The sequence below is a fragment of the Talpa europaea genome (genome assembly GCF_964194135.1).
Source record: "Talpa europaea genome assembly, chromosome: 7".
NCBI classification, from domain to species: Eukaryota; Metazoa; Chordata; class Mammalia; order Eulipotyphla; family Talpidae; genus Talpa; species Talpa europaea.
The window spans coordinates 111,001,314-111,013,700 of NC_140074.1; the positions used below are offsets into that span (position 1 = coordinate 111,001,314).

Genomic DNA, 12,387 nt, shown 5'->3' on the forward strand with positions numbered 1-12,387 from the left:
TACAGCACCCACACCCCTGCAGGCTCTTCTGGGGCTATTGGATGTGTGCGCCTTTGCTCTCTGGAGTAGCCTTTCCTGCTTTGATAATTCTCTATGTAGCTATTCAATTCTAGAATTTAAAAAATTGCAAATCATAGAATTTCAGTACTACTACTCTCCTATGTACATGTATGTGTGTGTGGAGGGGGCGGTGAAAGGTATTTTCAGACTTTTGGTTATTTCCTGTGCTTGAAGGCACCTCTCCCAGCAGGTCTCCACCCAGTTTCCCAAAGAAGCATGTTCTTTTCCTTTACTGGAAAACAGCCCAGCTCCTCTTCCTGACCTGCACACCTCACCACCTCATCCAAGATTTCCAAATGTTTACTCAAGCAGGAAATTTTTCAGTCTGGGATTTCACACCATGAGCCAAGTCAGCCTGTACTGAATTATGATTCAAACTCGAGGTGACCCAGGCCTAAAACCCTCTCCCAAGTATTGCAAAAGGTACTCAGAAGCATCGTCAGCAGAGACACCACACTGTGGCTACTGTATGGAGCCTTGCTGGAGGCCTTGCTGTAACCTAGGCTTTGGGGTAAGGAACTCCACTGGTAAGTGGAACCCTAACCAGGCCTATCGGAAATGTGGCTTCCCTCTTATTAGAGCATCTTGCTTCTTATGGATCACACTGCTCGGTGGACTGGCAGAGAGGCTGGACTGGCAGGTGGAGGCAGGCCACTGACTCAGTGTCAAGCAGGGACAGCTAAGCACAATATCCAAAGCAGCTGTCGCACAGACAGACCCAGGGGACCATAGTAGTTTACCTGCTGGGGTGACTGTGACCCAAAGGGCCTTACAGAAGATGTCATGGGAACAGCCACATTGCTATTCCTCCCGGTTTCAGGCTGCAGACTCAGCGCTGGCCCTCACCTGGCACGAGACAGGGGCATGTCACCGGCCCCAGCTGCTGTCTTCCAGGTGTACAGGTTGACCAGGCAGGCTAGATTGAGGAGACCTTAAGGACCAGGGCGGGCAGCTACAGGGCTGTTAGCACAAAAAGTAGCCAAACAGTCCAAAGGGTTATTTTCCTGCAGTGTTTCTGTGTAGTGAAGATAACCTCAGGAGTTAATGGCCACTAAGGGGCAGGAGTGCATGGAGTGCTGGCATTTTCCAGAATTCCTTCTACCCTGATGTCTGAATATCAGCCCATCCCCAAAGTGGGAGATCTAACCTCTTGTGGCCTTCTCAAGAGAGGAGCTCCAGCCAGGCTCCTTGTGGTATAAAAAAAAGGTCACCACTGCGAAAGTGGGGCCCCATACATTTTCATGTGCATGCTTGAGAATGAACACTCTGGCCTTGTGCTGGCATACTGTGATGCTCTGGTCAGGCCCAGGAACTTGGTGTTGATCTGGGCCAGCTCTGATCAGGCCTTTCACTGCCGTGGGAGAGAGATTGTCTGTAGGGAACACATCCCTGCAGTAGCTGAAATGTGGATTTTAAATGTTTTCTTCTTCAATACTTGGGAGAAAAATTCCTTGGTGATTCTTCTCTGCTTTTGGAGATGTTCAATAGCATCTTCATCGATATGAAATAAAAGCCCTGGCTGAAGCCAGTTCATACTTGGGAAACAGCAAGGCTGAGAGGAAGAGAATGCTAAAGATGAATCCCTGGGCCCTACTCTGGCTCCTCTGTAGAAAGGAGGGCAACAGAGAGGGCTCTTCCCTGCTAACGCATAGCTCAGGTAGGGAAGCTCACTAAGTCCCTCTGTTTATGAGAGAGGCAGGTAGGTAGCCCAAGCTGAGTCCTGTGCAGGGGGCTCTGGAGATGTGAATTGAGGCTTATAAGCCCGTAATGTCTTGACCTTACATCTCCCCCTCCCTTGCAAGGCTGCTACCCAACCCTAGAGTCTGAGAGTTGGGGGGAACCCTTGTAGTCATTGACTTATTCTGCATAGTAAGTCAGATGCAAGATGAGAGGATGAGTCCATTCACCACTCTTGCCATCCCATAATAGAGGAGCTGCTGCTTAAGAGTGTGTGAGGGAACCACCCTCGTAGCCTGGCGGATTACTAGAAATTCCCGAAACAGAGAATTACAATCCCAGGCATCAGGGGCTGTCTCTGTGCCCCTGGCATGACGCACCAAAGTCAGTTCTTGTATTAGTCAAGACTGGCTGACCCTCATTTTACTTTCTCTGAAGTAAATCTGCGATCTCTAATTTAGACTGATATAGTATCTCTTACCTTATTCTCACCCCTCCCCCACTATTGGTTTTAATTAATTAGGGGTATTTGAGCTATTCTTTCTTGAACTTACTCTTTTAGAGTTGATTCTTCAGAAGATAATCAGGCTAGAGAGACAGATCTTTTGAAACCGATGAGAAATACTATGGCTGGCCAATACTGGCTGACGTATAACAAAGCGGTGTTTGATTTCTTTGCATCCTATTGCTTGTAGAAAATGGTACCCTGGAGCTTCAGAGCCCATCCAGGTCCCACCCAGCTGCCCCCAGGGGTTGAGACATCAGCAAATCTGCAGCAGGTTGGAGGCCCGCTATGGGTGTGGCACCCCTCAGGAGGCATTTGATAAAGGATTCCCAGTCCTTGTGGCCTTTGCTGCAGAACTTCTGAGGATGGGACATGGGGAGAGAAGTGGGCGGTATGAGAAAGGTACCCCATTTACTGCTAATCAGCATGATAATGTCAGTGCTCACGTTATTTTTTCTGTTGTATATGTTGGGAATCACCTATAATAAAACGTTTTAAAAAATACGAAAAAAAGAAAAAAAGGGCCTCCCCTGGTGGTGCAGCAGTTTCACGCTGGGCTGCGAAGCTGCCCACAGCCTCTGCAGCGCTGGTTCGATCCCGGCCTCCGGCGAGGGTCCCACATGGCACGCAGACCTCTCCTGCCGCCCGCTGCTCCCCTCAGCAGTGTACTTCGTCAGTCTGCCTGCTCTGCTCTCCGCTCTGGCTCTGGTGAATTTTCTCACCCTCCCGCGCTTCTGACTCTACCCTGTGCTTGTATAAATAAATCTTAAAAAAAATACATATAACAAAAAACAGACCAGGCCTTGTACCATAAGCAAAATGTTTGTGTTTCTCCAAATTCATTTTGAAACCCAGCTCCCAATGTGGTGGAAGTTATCCTTGTTTGAATTAGGAATTGCAGGATGTGTAGATTTGAGATTGTTCTAAAAGAATTGGACTCGATCCTGGTGGGGTGATGCTAAATTCATAGAATTTTCCCAGTAATAATCATGCCTTTGTTATTTGTGTGCCCCTTGGGTTTAGGCTAGGGGTGGAGCTTCTCAGAATGGGGACTGACATCAGAAAGAACAGGTAAGAATTAGGGGGTGGTTGGAACTTAGAACTATCCTGACCTCCAGGAAAAGGGGCTGGAGGCTGAGTCAGAAATTGTGGCCAGGGAGTCAATCAGTTGTGCCCATGGAGACCACCAAAACTCTGGACACTGAACCTCCACCAAACACATTGCTGCACCAGGAGGGTGATGCCCCCTGATCTGCAGGGGGAGGGAACCAAGTTCTGCCTTTGGAACCCCCCTAGATGTTGCTTTGTGTATCTCTTCATTGGGCTGGTTTTGATTTGTATCCTTTATAATAAAGTGATAATCATGTACATAGCACTTTCTTGAGTCTTGAGTTCTGGTGAATTATTGAATGTGAAGAAGGCCGTGTATCATAAGCAAAATATTTGTTTTTCCAAATTCATTTTGAAACCCATCCCCCAATGTGGTGGTATTAAAGGTGGGACCTGTGGGAGGTGATTCGATCTTGAGGGTGGCATCCTCATGAGTGAGATTATTAGTGCACAACTTAAGGGTACCTAGGGACCCCCAAACTTGAATGTTTTAAACGGGCCCCATTTAATCACGTGACTAAGTCATACCCAATGTAAGGTAAGTGGAGGTGTCCTGTGAAAGCTGCCAGGAGACATCTCTAAAATACAGACTGGAGCCTCCCTGGTGGCGCAAGGGGTTAAGACACAACCTATGAAGCAACCTGCAGCCTCTGCAGCACAGGTGCAATCCCCAGCCGGCCAGGGAACAACCCGCATGGTGAGGCAGACCTCTCCTGACTCACTGCTGCTCCCCTCAGCAGTGCATTTCAGTCTTCCTGTTCTGTTCCCCACTCTGTCTCTGGTGAATCCTCTCATCCCCGACACCTCTGGCCTGTACCCCAGCTCTTGTATGCATAAATAAATAAATCTTTAAAAAAAATAAAATACAGACTGACCCTTCCCCATCTCCCTGCCGCCTGGAATGTGGAGATGGAAAAAACCTGTCCATCAACTGAAATGGAAGACTTGTCATGAAGATTGCAGTCACTGCTGCTGAAAACAGGGAAGAAGCCAAAAGATGGGACCCCAACACTGAGCACTAAATCAGATGCCATAACCCTTAAAGTAACACAAAAAAGTAGAGTAAAAAAGCAAACTCTCCATAATTTTCCAGCCCCCTCCCCCAGCTAGATTTGGAGTCACAAGACTGGGCTGGAACCCCAGCTCTGTGTGACAATGGCATGTCACTCACCTTTCTGAACCATGTTGCCCTCATTTGGAAGACAAAAATGATATCTGCCTGTTAGAGAAAAAATACTTTCAGTAATAATGCTCTATAAATGATTAAATGCTTTACAAATATGCTGTTAAGCCACCAAATTCCAGACTAGATAGTTCTTAGTTTATATGTTCCAGTTACATCATTTCTTACCTACCTAGAAGGAACGGACTTTTATTAGCTTCTCTCCCCCTCCCCGCTGTTGTCTGGGTATTTCATTGGTCCAGAGTCCACTGCCATTACCTGAATCAGGTTCTGGTGTCAGACACTAAAGGTCATGGCTCCTGTTACCAAATTCAAGCAAGGCTCATGCAACATTTCAGCCAGAGCATGTTTGTTTATAAGGAAACAGAAACTCACTGCAGCTGGGTCCCCTCCTCTTCCAAAGGAAGCAGGCGTGTTATTTAAAGCAGTCCTTCTCAAACTCTCAGTGGTGAAGGGCCTGGAGATTTATTTTCTCATTTCCAATAGAGCATATATTGATACTTTATTTTTTTAAGATTTATTTATTTATGCATACAAGAGCTGGGGTGTAGGCCAGAGGGGTGTGGGTGTGTGTGTGTCGGGTGGGGGGGGTTGTGTGAGAGGATTCACCAGTGACAGAGTAGGGAACAAAACAGACAGATCTACTGAAACACACTGCTGAGGGGAGCAGCCGGCAAGACAGGAGAGACAGATCTACTGAAACACACTGCTGAGGGGAGCAGCTGGCAAGACAGGAGAGGTCTGCTGCACCATGTGGGTAGCTCCTTGGCTGGGGTTCAAATGCAGTAGCTGCCAATAGCTTGATAGTGCTGACACTTAGCCCTTCGTGCCACCAGGAAGGCCCTATGTGTTGATCCTTTTATAAAATACAATTAGGAGAAGTGACATGAGAAAGACAAAATATAAGCTGCAATTTGTGATTAGATTTAAGTTAATTGTTAAAATAGCTATAAACATTTCTAATCTTGTACTCTTTAATTTCTGTACTTATTTCCTGGTAAATTGAAAGTAGTTTGTGTGCAGCACTTGAGTAGGACAGATTTAAAAACTACAAAGGCATTTCATGAAAATGAAGCCCAGCAGAGAATGGGGTTGTCTGCTGGGGGAGATGTGCTCTCCCCCAATTCAGTCAGCTACTAGAGGACCAGCACATGGTAGAATAGGCCCTTCTGCAGATCCTTGAGGACAGGCTGAGATGTGTGTGGGCCTGCTCTGGGAGGACAGTGTTGGTTGGCCCTCGCTGCCCTGTGAACGCAGTACCTTGGAAACTTTTTTTGTTCAGACTCCCCAATGCCCCCTCCCCATGCAGAGGCCAGTGTCCTGCAGAGTAAATATTCTATAACACACTGAAAGAAACTTGACAAAACATAGGCATTATGTTCATCAATTTGAATGCAAATTGACCAGGGTAAGCTCCTCGACTTCAAAGCTCAGCATACACAGCTTTCCTACAGAATAACACATTTCTCTATGTATTCACAGGTAAGAAAAAAAAATACTATTTCTTAAGTCCATATGGCTGGGGTGGGAGTCCCTTTGAGAGCTGTATCATAACCCCCAGCATTCTTGGTGCCCAGCATAATGAACATACCTGCCTACATTTGACATTTTATATAATGTGTGTTAATTATATAACACATGAAAAAGCAGCAGGGGTGAGGACCTGGGGTTACTATTAGTTCTGAGTTAGTGTGTAAAAGGAAGTCAATGTGCGCCCCTCACTGAGTGTAGGGGGCGAGAGTGAGCACGTGTGCATTACAACTCCCTGTGCCCGATTTGTGGTGAAGGCATTTAAAAAATTAGACCATGGAATAGCCAGAGGTAGCTAGTCCATCACAGAGCCCTCCTTCTGAACTTCAGTGGCTCACAGCCAAGCACAGTTCAAGTTCACTGATCAAGAAAAGGCACATTATGCTTAGCATTGTCTGTTTTTTAAAAAAGCAGACAAATGAGTTATTTCAAAAATTTCTCTAAAACATGGACTTCTGGTTAAAGATGAAGGAATGAAGCTGGGTCACAGGCTCTCCTGCCTCTGCTACTTAATGAATAAAAATGTTCTGTCACAAAATGTTAAATGACATCCAGAGAACAGCTGATAAAGCCCTAAGATTTCATAAAAATTCAAATGGAAGGAAATGCTGATATTTGCCAAGTCTTCTCTCCCACTTCCCTTTATGTCATTACATAACCCCGCGGGAGGCTATAGGTTGCCAACCTGGGTATAAAATTTTATAGAAAATCTAGATTTCTGTTTTCTGGAAAAATGAGCTGTGTTCATGCCAGGCTTGCTGGCCTGTGATGATCACTCTCTGCTACTGCTGTCTCCAGCACTCTGCCCTTTGTCACTGCTCTCCAAGCCTCTGGGTTTGCAGCCGTAGGTCAAGGGCATCCACCGCTATGGTTTTCCTTTATGAAGAAAACTGAGGCTCAGACAAAACAAGTAACTTGCCCACTGTTAACCAATGGCAGAGGCTGGGGATTCAACTTAGGAATTACAAGTAATTCTATCCTTTTTCCACTGTACACACTGAAAATGAGACAAATTCACCTCATTTATTTCATTCTATTTACTGCTCTACTCTGTCAGGAGCCATGAAATTGTTTCTTCTGAGTGTCATTCAAATGTGTCTGAGCTGTACCCATAGGTTACAGAAGCGCTGGTGATATGTAATCTCTATGATGTGCCAAAAAACAACACAAGAAGCCCTTGGGAACGGGTTTCAGAATTCCTTTTCATGAAGATGGCACCAAAAGTAAAGGAAGTCTCTGCCCCTCCCAAAGCGGAAGCCAAAGCAAAAGATTTGAAGGCCAAAAAGGCAGAGCTAAAAGGCACCTACAGTCACAAGAAAAACAAGATCCACACATCATCCACTTTTCAGAGGTTGAAGACACTGTGGCTCCGCGGGCAACCCAAATTCCCAGGAAGAGTGCTCCCAGGACAAACAAGCTTGGCCACTGTGCCATCTTCAAGTTCCCGCTGACCACTGAGTCCGCCAAGAAGACAGAATACACACACACCGTGTCCACCGTGGACGGCAAGGCCAACAAGCACCAGATCAAACAGGCTGTGAGGAAGCTCTGTGACACTGATGTTGTTAAGGTCAACACCCTGATCAGACCTGATGGAGAGAAGAAGGCTTATGTTCCACTGGCTCCTGCTAGTATGCTTTGGATGTTGCCACAAAATTGGGATCATCTAAACTGAGTCCAGCTGCCTAATTGTAAATATATTTTTTATCATAAAAAACAAACAAAAAAAAACCACAAGAGCATACCTTTTAAGTCCCACACATCTACTTTTATTAAAAAAAAAAATCTTCAACATATCAAATGCTTTAATTTACATAGCTCTGTCTGTAGGCATTGACCACGATACAGATGCAGCACAACAAAATAACGCTGGGTCATCAAGTGGTAGGTACACAGCACTGTGGTCAGAGACAGGAGAAAGTGCATGAGGCCAGGGCCTCTCTGGTGGCACAGGGGTTAAAGCCAGCACTATCAATCCATTGCAGTCACTGCAGCGTAAGTTCGATCCCCGGCCAGGGAGCTAACCCACACTGCTCCCCTCAGCAGTGTATTTCAGTAGGTCTGCCTGTTGTGCTCCCTACTCTGTCTCTGGTGAATCTTCTCACCCTTCACTCCTCTGGCCTATACCCCAGTTCTTCCATGCACAAATAAATTTTTTTTTTTAAAAGAAAGTACACAAGGCCAGCTGGCTACTTCAAATGGAGTCCTCACAAGTGTCCTTGACACTGTGGGTTCAGAGAGCTGACCCAATTAGCTCACCCACAACACTGACAGGGTCAAGGACCCAGGTTGTTCTAAACTTGAACAGAACAGAATTAGAAATCAGAGGGACAATTTTCTGCAGGGCTCATAGAAGCAGATCAAATTGGAGAGACTGCTGGTAGGGACCAGACTGTAGGAATGAGAACAAATGTTCATATGAGCCACGCTCATCCAAGCACACACAATACCCTTTCTCCTTACTCTCGGACTTTCCTCAGAACCCCTCATGTGGTAAGGAAGCCCCCTTGCCTGGTCAATGTTAGAGGAACAGGGAAAGCAACATTGCTTTCCAGATCCCCCTTTTCAACGTTCCATGTCAGTTATCAAAAAGCACATGAAGGGAAGCCCCAGGTTAAAGTTTATCTCCCGCTACTTGCATTCCGTGTAGAGGCTGTCCCTCAACAGCGAGGTAGCTGGGGCACCCTCGCAGAGAGAGACAAAGTGCCCTAGGACTCATAGCAGCAACGCCCTTGTATTTATAGCTGCTGGTGACAGAGCTCAATTACTTCATTCAAGTTTTGGGAACTTCTGTATTAAAGGGTGACATTTTTGATTCTTTCTCCAGAAGCTGGGAATGTAGCTTTTTGAGACCTACATGATTCATGCACTGACCACAGTCAGGGCCATGGGGGTGAATACCTGTGTGTATTTACATAACTAAAATTAATTAAACCACACTGACTGCTTTCACACTTTACAAAGACTGGGAACACAAGGGACAGTGGCTAAGTCAGTGCTTTACTATTCAACAATATGCCATTAAAACTTGTGAAATAGCCAAGTGACCATATTCCAGGTTGCCACTGAGACCTCTGAAATAATCTTTTGACCAAAAAACACAAGGTGCCAGAATACATAAAAAGCAATATAAAACTAACCAGGTGAGAGTCATTAGAGCAAGTGGCTCCTTGACCCTCGCCCTGACTGAACTTGAGGTACAGACCAGTAGTTTAAAAATGTCAAGTGTGCATCAGAATTGCCTGGGGCACTTGCTAATAAAACCAGAGATATCTGTGTCCCAGCCAGACTGATTTATGAAGCCCAGGGCTGAGCTTAGGCATCCATAAGTCAGAGAGCTTGCAGATCATACTTTGAAAAACAGGAAATAGGCCTTGCAGGGAAAATTTGAGAAAGGCAGGGGGGCATATCTTTTAAAAGCAAAATAAAAACAAAAACAAAAACAAAAACCCCGCCCTTTTTTCCATGGTGCTGCTGGGAAAGCACTTTCATTTGGGTTAGGACAGATTAACAACCCTATTTTTCCTTTTAAAATTTCTAACTTTTTAAAAAATACATCTACCTACATTCCATTGTATCCAATTAGGTAGAAATAAAAAAATTCAGAATATAAAGTGCTGGTTCTTGCTTCAATATTATCACTTTGAGGGAAAACCACAAAAAATGATCATCCATTCTGTCAACCTTTTCAGGTGACCAAGTACAAATTATGTATTCGGATCCACATAAATATGTAAATTAATATAACCTTTAAAGTTTTCTAGTTAGTGCAAATTTAAAATTCCATAATATACATTAAATACAATTTTACTTTACAAATGCAAACTACTTTTCTTTTGACATGCTCGTAGTATTCATTTTTACAGCACAAAAGACTACCATTTCTGAGTCACAGTATATTTTATAATTCTAAGTAGGCAAACATATTTCAGAAAGCAAATACTACACTTTTTGAGACACCCTGAAAAATAAAATAATTTTGACTATAAAATTTTTATAAACATTAGCTATATTAAGAGTTCACAGCTAATTGTTGCAGAAAACCTAAAACACATTTAAGATCATGTAATCTTACTGGACAACCTGTATTTTAAAATACAAGCCAGTTTGATTTCTACTAAATACAATAAAAGCACTGAAAATTATTAACATCTATTTATGGGATCTGTAAGAGCTGCCAGGTATTCAGTAGTTAAGCCACTAAGTTTATATGGAGTTAGGAATATATTAGGACAGGAAAAGATGTGGGAAATCTGAAACAGACACAGAGATACCTCATGTATATCTTCCTGAGAATGCAGAAGTTCAGAATGGAATAAAAAAATCTTGTGGCAAATTATGCTTTTTTTTTTTTTCAGTGTGGAATACTTAGATGATATCCTAACACAAAACTTGCAAACATGTCTTGTAAATTGAACTTACTTGAAACAAGTCACATGCCTATACATTTATTTGAAGTGCTGGGTAAATGTGCCTTAAAAAGGAAGGAAATTTTACTAAAGCAAGATATGTCTTATGATATGGTACTCTGAAATAACTTTCCTAAATAAAAATTAAGTGTAAAGAGTAAATAGACAACAGAAAAACTTCACAAAGGGTCAGTAGGGAAAAAAATCTAACTACAAAAAAGTTTAAGCAAATGAAGGCATTCTATATAAATGTGTTTTAAATCCAAAGTAGTATTATGGTCAGACTGGTCTCAACAATTAAAAAAAAAGCAAATATATAGTTATTTTGATTATTCCGATATTAACTATTTACTTTGAGTCTATAATTAGTAAAATGAATTACAGACAAAATACAGCCTAAAACAAAGTGAATTTAACAATATATTTATAAAATGTGGTATATGTAACAATTTTGACTATTAAGGAATTAAACTCATTATATTCAAAACATGATCAACCCCCAAAAGAATATCTATAAAACTCTTCCTCCACGCAATAGGGTACTATGAAAGGTATTCTGAATAAGGTAAAACCATGAAAACAGATCTGCTCGCAAAATCTTTCAATGCTAGAACTAGCATTTCCTGCGAGATCTGGAAGAAGCTAATTGAAGCAAAATAGGTATTTTTATAATGTACTGACTACTGTATATATTACTGAGTTGTTCTTCAAAACAAAGCCTGGGTCTGAAGATGATTAAAGTGAAAGTTTATGGCAATTTGTGGATTATAGATTTATAACAGATGCGAAGGGGAGCTAACGATGTTTTGGGGAATACATTCAAGTCTTTCAGAGATTTACCTTCTGAAAGACCGCCAGGACCACAAAGGGACCATTTGTCAGAAAAAGCACAGGCTGGAAATCAGCCCCATGGGTCAGCCTATCTGCAGAACTTGATGGACTAGACTGGCTAACGACAGAAGAGCACCCTCTAGTGGGGAATGATCAGACTAGCCTTTCAATAAGTTTTTGGCAATTGAGGGACAAATACTAACAATACTTCTAAAAAGTTTGCCAGTGTTTTCACTTCCCCTCTTTGTAAAAAACACTTTATTCTTCTTTTTGAAAATATTGAATATTTCTGAAGAATGAGACTATATTTGGATAATGTATTTGTCAGAATTACTATGGGTTTTAATATGCAGCCAGTGGGCTTCATTTCTGATTTTGACTCACAGGACATCTGTGATCCATTTAACTTACTAAATAAAACCACATATTGCAAACTGTAAACACAGATATACCACAATAAAGAAAATAAATAAGTAAAAAAAATATATCTCTCATTTTAAAATAAATATGATATAAACATTTTAGCAGAGGATTCTCTCCACTTTCCCTCAGGGAAAATTTTGTTAAGTAGTTTAGATATAAAAGACCACTGTATTATGCCAGACCACTGAAGTTTTTAAACTTTATCAATCATTATTCAGCTATTTTTGAGCAATTAATCTGACTAGTGACAAGGAAACTAGTAATCTGACTAGTAACAAGGAAACTAGTAATCTGACTAGTAAATTTTCTTTAGTATACTTTTTTGAATTGTTGACAGTCTTTTAATCAAAAGAGAAGCTGGTGAGCTATACAGTTCAGAATCCGTAACTTTCAATACAAAGTGCTCTGAATGTTAATTTTTACCAGCTCACCTCTGTGGTTCTCCTCTGGCTATACTAGGTTATAAACGAGATGCTGACTTTCTCTCACCACGGTCATGAACACAGTTAACCAAACAACATCTGATGGCCTAAAAATGCTCCTACAATAAAAATTAAAAAGTATTAAGTATTGGCTTTTCTCTTTTTAGGACTTCTTGGAAATACATGCTTATGAATGGACTAGGAGCCGGGGTGCAGGAGCTCTGCCGAGGCATGCTA

The 12,387-nt window shown here is 42.6% G+C and overlaps 1 pseudogene across 1 annotated transcript; it reads left to right on the forward strand.

Moving 5' to 3' along the window:
• The first annotated feature begins 7,243 nt into the window (after positions 1–7,243).
• Positions 7,244–7,754, forward strand: LOC311173876 (large ribosomal subunit protein uL23-like; annotated as a pseudogene). The gene has a single exon. The product of its transcript is annotated as a large ribosomal subunit protein uL23-like (transcript).
• The last annotated feature ends 4,633 nt before the right edge of the window (positions 7,755–12,387 follow it).